Source organism: Carlito syrichta, unplaced genomic scaffold (genome assembly GCF_000164805.1).
Source record: "Carlito syrichta isolate Samal-C Ts95f unplaced genomic scaffold, Tarsius_syrichta-2.0.1 Scaffold315555, whole genome shotgun sequence".
NCBI lineage: Eukaryota > Metazoa > Chordata > Mammalia > Primates > Tarsiidae > Carlito > Carlito syrichta.
In genome coordinates, this window is record NW_007259651.1 from 924,476 (window position 1) to 933,139 (window position 8,664).

Sequence of the window (8,664 nt, forward strand, 5' to 3'; positions counted from 1 at the left end):
TTAGGATGCTTGTGTCTTTTTTTTCTACTTATGACTTTAAGATAATCATTTGTACTTTTGTTTACTGAGATGCAGATGGAAATATACAAAATACCTACGGCTGAATTCTTTATACAGATGAACTCAAGTTTTGTTTTATTCAGGAAAATATTCTCAATGATTTTTGTTAGAACATATGTATGAAAAATTACTAACAATTTATTCAGGCAGGAGAGCAGAAAACACTCTATCTGAGACCACTGAACTATTCTATAAAAGCAAAGGTAAAATGAACAGTACAAATGTATATCTGGAAAATTGAAGCAAATTCATTATTTTCCTAAACTTTACAAGGGATTGAGAAAAATAAACAGCTGTTTCTTTCAAGCATGTAAAGTATTCCTGCACTCCTTATCTGGACTTCAAAAATATAAACTCAACAGGGATACATTAATGTTTTTTGGGGTTTTTTTGAGTTGGAGTCTCACTTTGTTGCCCAGACTGGAGTGCAGTGGCCCTCCTGGCCACCGCAGCCTCGACCTGCTGGGCTCCGGCGATCCTTCCACCTCAGCCTTCCAAGTAGCTGGAATTCAGGCACGCGCTACCACATTAGTGTTTTTAGTGATGTGTTCAAACAAGTTTCAAATGCAGCATCAAATGCAAGAGGAATTTACTAATGCTCACTTGATCAAGTCTTGTAAACGTGAACAATCGCAAGTAGTGCAGGTGACTCCTGTTCCTGCTAGAAATTGGATCACTGAGACTACCTGCCAAGAACATGATTGACTTCAAGGTTCTTAATTTTAAATATTCTTAAATATAATCACACTTTACTGTACTTATTTCAAACATTTTATTTAAAATTTATTTTTGTGTTTTATTTTTTGCAATTTCTAGTCATTGCTTTTAGTTTGACTTCCAGTATTGCTCCTAAGGTTAGGATTATCCCAGTGTTGTAAATGATGGATATTTGCAATCTCTCTTTTGCCGGAAAAATAAACCAAATAGACTAAGGAGAAAATACATCATAGTGTGGCTACTTTCATCTGAACTATTCTGAGGCATTGCTGTAATTCAAATGTGTGACCGAAAGTTCTTACACTAGAAACTTAGCCCCCAGTGCAACTCTGTTGGGAAGGGAGACCCCTAGGTGATTAGGTGATGAAAGTTCTGGTCTCATGAATGGGTTACTGAATCTTGGGAGTGAGGTTGTTATTGCGAAAGTGGGTCTATTATAAAAACTACTTGTGTCCTCCTTGGGTGCTGTATCACCACGGGATGCCATCCTCCATGTGATAACACAGCCACACTGAAAGTCCTCACCAGGTGCAGCCCTTGGTTCTTGGACTTCTCAGTCTCAGAACTGTAAGAAATAAATCTCTGTGCTTTATAAATTTTTCAGTCTCAAGTATTCTGTTACAGTGGCACAAACCACACTAAAACAGCCATCAATGTGTGATTTGTTAAATATCCACATGTGTTGTCCAGGCCAAAGATGATTCTGATCACATGTAAATTTGTGTATGTCCAAACAACTAACTTGTTTTATTAATTTGGGTGTGTTTTATTTTTTTTAATTAACAAACTGATTTAAAAATATTTGTAATTACTAGTATTTGGGTATGTATTTACTGTCTTTATATAATAACAGTAGTGTTTCTCTTGATTTACCTGGTATCCCATGTACTCAACAATAAGTTCGTTGAATAGGTGTTGAATTGACAAATAAAAAAATAAAAGTAGATATGCGAACTCACTCCATACATGCAATAATCAGAGATACAACTGTTATAACTTAAGATTTCTATTAAAATAATAATTTAAATCGTGTTCTTGGCTAAATGTAGTGTCCTCTACACCTCTTCCAAAATATAAATTATTTTTAAAGTTAGGCACGCATACATACAACATTGACAATGTAGTGTTAATATTTCTATTCTGGTGAGTAATAAATCTAGGGTAATGGTTAATTAAAATATTAATAAAGAAAAAAAAGAATGACACATTGGCATGCTATGAAGGGTGTAAATACAAAGCCCAGATCAAAACATCTGGAGAGTGCATACTATCTTTCAGATCAAAAGACTCAAAAGTTACATTTAAAAGAAACAAAAGCAGTTGAACACAAACTCCAAATTCAAGTTTTCAGGCGTTCAAAGTTATAAACATAGAAGATGCTTCATCTTCAAAGGAAAAAAAAAATCTTAGGAATCCTTACTTGATATGTAATTGGGCACAGCACCCTATCTCATCATCTCATCCATTATTTATGTTTTCCTCTTTGCCAACACCAATTAAGAATGACAAGGAAGCTGTGCTCAATCAGATAAGTCTAGATTTTATTCAGATGTTAAGAAAACCCGTCCAATGTAAATAAGATTTTTATCTAATATCTCACTTAAATCTTCACATTTGTCTCTCTGCTGAGGTCTTACCCATGCTCCTGAAGTTGTAGCAATAATGAATATCAAATGACCTTCCCTTTATGTCTTCTTTTTTTAATTCTACCTCCTTAATATCCTAGCTGCTTCTAGTTCCCTCAAGGACAGCATGGGAAGGAGAGATAAAAGAGAAAAACAAATTATTTGACAGTCGATGCCATACCCTGGAACAGAGTTTTCTTTATAGAGAATTTGTAATGCACATACTCAAAATGTTGTCTCATTCTCACACAAGGACTAGTCATAGTCAGATTGAGGTACATGAATAATTGCACCATTCCCTAAAGTGAAGAAAACTGCTTTCTGAAAATTCTCTTGTGATTGTCCCTCAATTCCTCCTCCAATAGCATAAATCACAGAAATCTTTTCTTTACAGTGTCCTGACCATATCAGACTTTTTGCCAGATCCTGTCAAGATGTTTCAGCCTAGTTTCCCTCTCTGGTGTCCACTGACTATTGAAATACTAGTGAAATTCTGAAAGGAAAGTATGGCTTTTGTCTAACTTCTCTTTTAACTCAGTCTTCCCAGAAGCTCTAGCCAGCATCATATCTTCAGGCTTTTCCTGACTAAAAGTTATTCAAGGTAGCTTCTGCAACACAAGGGGCATAGATAACATTTTAAAAAGTCTATCAACTACTGAACTAGGGTAGTAACTTATGATAATCTACATGTTTCTACAGTTCAGCACCCAGGCAGAAACAATAAGCCATTCCCTTTCTCTAGACAAATGCAGCCTTTTTGAATTACTGTCTTGAAGCTATCACCTCATTAGTTTTAAGATGGAAGGAAAACAACACTACCCTTTTACCATGAAGAGAATAAATTTTGTACAAGCATTATGTTAAAAATGACAGTACTGGTATATCTCTAAAACTCTCCCCACTCAAAAACATTGTTATTAATCAAAACATGAAACGTATACATGGGGTATGGTATCCTGTATATATTGTAAAACAATCAAATCAAAATATATAGTGTATTCATCACTTCATACTCATCAATTCTTTGAGGATATTCAAAATATTCTTTTATAGTTACTTAAAAATATACAATACAATGTTATTAGACATAGTCACTCTACTGCACAATAGAAGACTGAAACTTACTCCTTCTAAACTGCTAACTCTTCCTATCCTTTCTCCCACCCTTTCCAGGTTCTAGTTACCACTGATTTACTTTCTACTTCTATGAGACCAGCATCTTCAAGTTCTACATATGAGTGAGATCATGTGATAGCTGTCTTTCTGTGCCTTAACATAATGTCCTTCAGGTTCATCTATGTTCTCACAAATGACAGGATCTCATTCTTTTTTATGGCTGGATGGTAATTCATTTATATGAAGAAATATAATATATAGACCATATTTTCTTTACTCAGTCTTCTGCTGATGGTCTCTTAGGCTGATTTAATAAAGCTGGGAGTGCAGGCATCTCTTTGACATACTGACTTCATTTACTTGTATGAAACCACAAAAGACTCCCAAATAGCTGAAACAATCTTAAGAAAAAAACAAAGGTTGAAGATATCACCTGGACTTCAAAATGAACTACAAAACTATTATAACCAAAGTACATTTTTATTGGCATAAAAATAGAAACATAGACCAATGGGCCAGAATAGAGGGCCCAGAAATAGAGGGCCCAGAAATAAATCCACTCATTTACAGCCAACTGATTTATAAAACGGCCAAAACCAAAATGCAATGAAGTAAACACAGTCTTCTCAATAAATGGTGCTGAGAAAACTGAATACCCATATGTGGAAGAATGAAATTAGACCCCGATGTCTCAACATATATAAAAATCAACTCAAAATGAATTAAATAATTAAATCAAATAAAAATAAAGACTTAAGACCTAAAATGAGAAAAACTACTAGAAGAAAACAGAGGTTAAACACCTTATAACATTTGTCTGGGTAAGAATTCCTCAGAGAATACACTAAAAGCACAGGTAACAAAAGCAAATATAGACAAATAAAGTTATATCAAATTAAAAAGTTTCTGCACAGCAAAGGAAACAACCAACAAAATGATAAGATCGATTACAGAATGGGAGAAAATATTTGCAAACTATACATCTGCCAGAATTTAATATCTACCTTAATTTTATACTTCCTCTTTCTTTTAATCATCTTTTTGCATAATAATAAAGTGAATGACCAGCTAAGAATCAGAGAACTATCCTGCGGATTCTGTGCACCGCTAACAAGTCTTGTGCAATGAATGGATCTTATTGCAGCACTATTCACAATAGCAAAAACATGAAACCAACTGTGCTGCCCATTGAAACTGGACTGGATATAAACAATGTGGTTCAAAAGCACAATAAACTATAACACAGCCATAAAGAAGGACAAACATATGGACTTCACAGCAACATAGATGTATTTAGAGTCTATCATACTCAGTGATCTACCACAGAAACAAATAATTGATTATCTCATGTTTTCATTCATAAGCGGACCCTGAACAGTTATCCTAATACTATAAGAAAGGGATTGCCTGTAGTGGGAACTGTCAGGAGAAGGAGGGTGGGATTGGCAGTTGAGGGAAACTGCCAGGAGAGGGAGAGGTGCACCTCATCTACAAGGGACCTGCATAACGAACATTTGTATACCTAACCCTGAATTGTACCCCACATCTTTAAAATTAATTAAAAAAAAAAAAAGAACTGCACACATCCTTACCACTCATCCTCTTCAGTTTCAAGACCTCCCAAAAACATTCTGGATTACCAGAAGTCCCATGTGTGATTCTGCTTCAATAACATGACACAGAAATGCTTATAAGAGATAGATATAGTCTTCAAACCCACCCTTAAGCTCTCCAGACTTATATGTTATAAAAACAGTTTTTTAAAGTTTTCATTTTAAATTATTTTGATTCCCACTGTAACTTAAATAGCATGGGTTATGCCTTCTGAAATTTAAAAATATTTGTCATTCCTCATAAAAAAATAAAATTTGTGAAGACACATCATGTTATCTTTATTTCTACTTCATTTTTCAAATTGGTCATACTTTAGTATTGGTTTATTTATTTATGTTTGTTTATTTTAAATATGTGGGGTACAATTCAGGGTTAGGTTACAAATGCTCATTATGCAAGTACTCTTGTTGATGAGGTGTGCCCCTCCCTTCCCTGGTAGTTCCTCTCAATTGCCACCCCCTCAATTGCCACTCCCATCCTCCCCTCGCCTGGTAGTTTCCCACTAACTGTCATTTCCTTTCTTATAATATTATTATTGTTGTTCAAGGTCTGTTTATGAGTTAGAACATATGGTACTCTGTTCTGTGTTTCTGTGATAGATCGCTGAGTATGATAAACTCTAAATCCATCTCAATTGCTGCAAAGTCCACATATTTGTCCTTCTTAATAGTTGCATAATATTCCATTGTGCATATGTACTGCATTTTTAAAAATTCAGTCCAACTTTGATGGGCAGCATGGTTGGCTCCATTTTTTTGCTATTGTGAATAGAGCTGCAGCAAACATGCATGTAATATGGAAGGTCAATTTCTAGTTCTTTCAGAAATTGTCACACTGTCTTCTAAAGAGGTTGCACTAGTTTGCATTCTCACCAGCTGTGTTGAAGAGTTCTTTTTTCTCCGCATCCTCATCAGCATCTGTTGTTGTTTGTTTTATTAATGATGGCCATTCTTACTGGGTTAGGTGGTATTTCAATGTGATTTTGATTTGCATTTCTCTGATAATGAGTGGAACTGAGCACTTTTTCATGTGTCTGTTGGCTGCTTGTATATCTTCTTTTGAGAAGTGTCTATACATGCCTTTTGCCCACTTTTAACGAGGCTGTTTATTTTTTTCCTTTTGGTGCATTTGAGTTCCTTATAAGATCCTAGATGTTAGGCCTTTGTCATATACAGTTGACAAATATTTTTTCCTATTCTGTGGTCTGTCTCCTTACTCTTTTGATGGTTTCTTTTGCTTTGCAGAAGTTTGTCAGTTTAATGAGATCCCACTTGTTTATCTTATCTCTTATGGTATGGGAACTTAAGAATTTTCATCAGGAATTGGTTGCCAGTTCCAATTTCCATAAGGGTGTCTCCTGCATAATCTAAAATTCTCATAGTTTGAAGTTTTACATTTAGGTATTTAATCCATTTAAAGTTAATTTTTGTGTATGGTGATAAGTAGGGGTCCTGTTTCAATCTTCTGCATGTGATCAGTCAGTTTTCCCAGCACTGTTTACTGAATAGGTTCTCCTCTCTCCAGTGGTTATTGTTGGAGGCTTTGTCAAAGATGAGTTGGTTGAAAATGGAGGCTTTGCTTCCAGAATCTCTATCTGGTTTCATTGGTCTATATGCCTGTTCTTATACCAATACCAGGCTGTTTTGATTAATGTAGGCTTATAGTAAAGTTTGAAGTTTGAAAGTGTGATACCTCCTGCTTTGTTTCTTTTGCTAAGGATTGTTTTGGCTATTCATGGTCGTTATGTTTCCATATGAATTTCTGTATTGTCATTTCCAGGTCTGAAAAGAATGATGTTGGTAATTTAATGGTTATTGCATTGACTCTGTAGATTGCCTTTGGCAGGATGGACAGCTTAGCAATGTTGACTCTTCCTATCCAAGAACATGGGATATTTTTCCATTTGTTTGGGTCTTTTTGGATTTATTTGAACAATGTCTTGTAGTTCTCATTGTGAAGGTCTTTCATTTCTCTGGTTAGGAAAATACCGAGGTATTTCATTTTTTGTGTGGCTATTGTGAATAGGATTGTGCTTTGACATATTTTGAGCTGAGTTTTGTATATGATGGTAAGTAGGTGTTCAGTTTCATTCTTCTGAATGTGGTTAGTTAGTTTTCCTAGCATTACTTGCTAAATATGGTTTCCTTTTTCCAAATTTTGTTATTAATGGCTTTGCCAAATAAAAGTTGGATGAGGGATTTAGTTTTTATTTTCAGATTTTCTGTCCTGTTCCATTGGTCTGTGTGCCTATTTCTGTACCAAAACCATGCTTTCTTTGTTATTGTAGCCTTGCAATATAGTTTAAAGTTTGGAAGTGTGATATCTTCTGTTATGTTTTCTGTTTTTGTTTTTCTTGAAGACTGCTTAAACTATTTGCAGTGTTTTTTTTCTTCCATAGGAAATTCTGTGTCTTACCTTCTAGGTCTGTGAAAAATGATGTTGACAATTTGGAAAAGATCACACTGAATCTGTAGATTGTCTTGGGTAGAATGGATTTCTTAGCAATATTGATTCTTCTAATCTATGAGCCTGGGTTGTTTTTCCATTTGCTAGTATTGTCCTTGATTACTTTGACCAGTGTTTTGTAGTTTTCATTGTAAAGGGTGCTCATTTTTCTGATTAGGTGGATGCCAAGTTATTTTGTTTGTGTGTGTGTTTGTGTGTGTGTATGTGATTATTATGAACAAGATTGTGCTTTTTATTTGGTTCTCAGACTGCTTATTGTTGATGTATAGAAATGCAAATGTCTATTATGCATTGATTTTGTATCCCAAGACTTTACCCAAGTCATTTATCAGTGTGAGTTTTTTGACTGACTCTCTAGAGTTTTCTAGGTATAGAATCATATCATCTGCAAAGAGAATAAATTCACTTTCTTTTTTCCTATTTGGATACCCCTGATTTCTTCTTCATGATTGCTCTGGATAGGACTTCCAGTACTATGCTGAATAAGAGGCATGAGAGTGGGCAACCTTGTCTTGTTTCAGTTCTTAGAGAGAATGCTTCCAGCTTCTGCATGCTAAGTGCAATGTTGGCTGCAGGTTTGTTATAGATGACTCTTATTGTTTTGAGAAATGATCTTTCAATACCTTGGTGTTCCACAGATTTTATCAATAAGAAATGCTGGATTTTGTTGAATTTTTTTTCTGATTCTAATGAAATAATTGTTTGGTCCTTTTTTGTTATACTTGTTAATGTACAGAATTATGTTTATGGTCTTGTAATGTTGAATCAGCCCTTTATCTTGAGAATGAGCTTACCTGGTTATGGTAGACAATCCTTGTTGTTGGATACAATTTGCTAGAATCTTGTTGAGAATATTTGTGTCTATGTTTATCAAAGAAATTGGCTTGTAATTCTCCTTGTTGGGTCCTTGCCAATTTCGTGGTATCAGGATAATATTAACTTCATAAAATGAGATAGGATGAATTTATTCCATCTCAATATCCCAGAATACTTGCAGTAAGAATTGGTATTAGATCTTCCTTATATGTCTTGTAGAATTAAACTAAGAAGCCATCTGGTCCAGGAC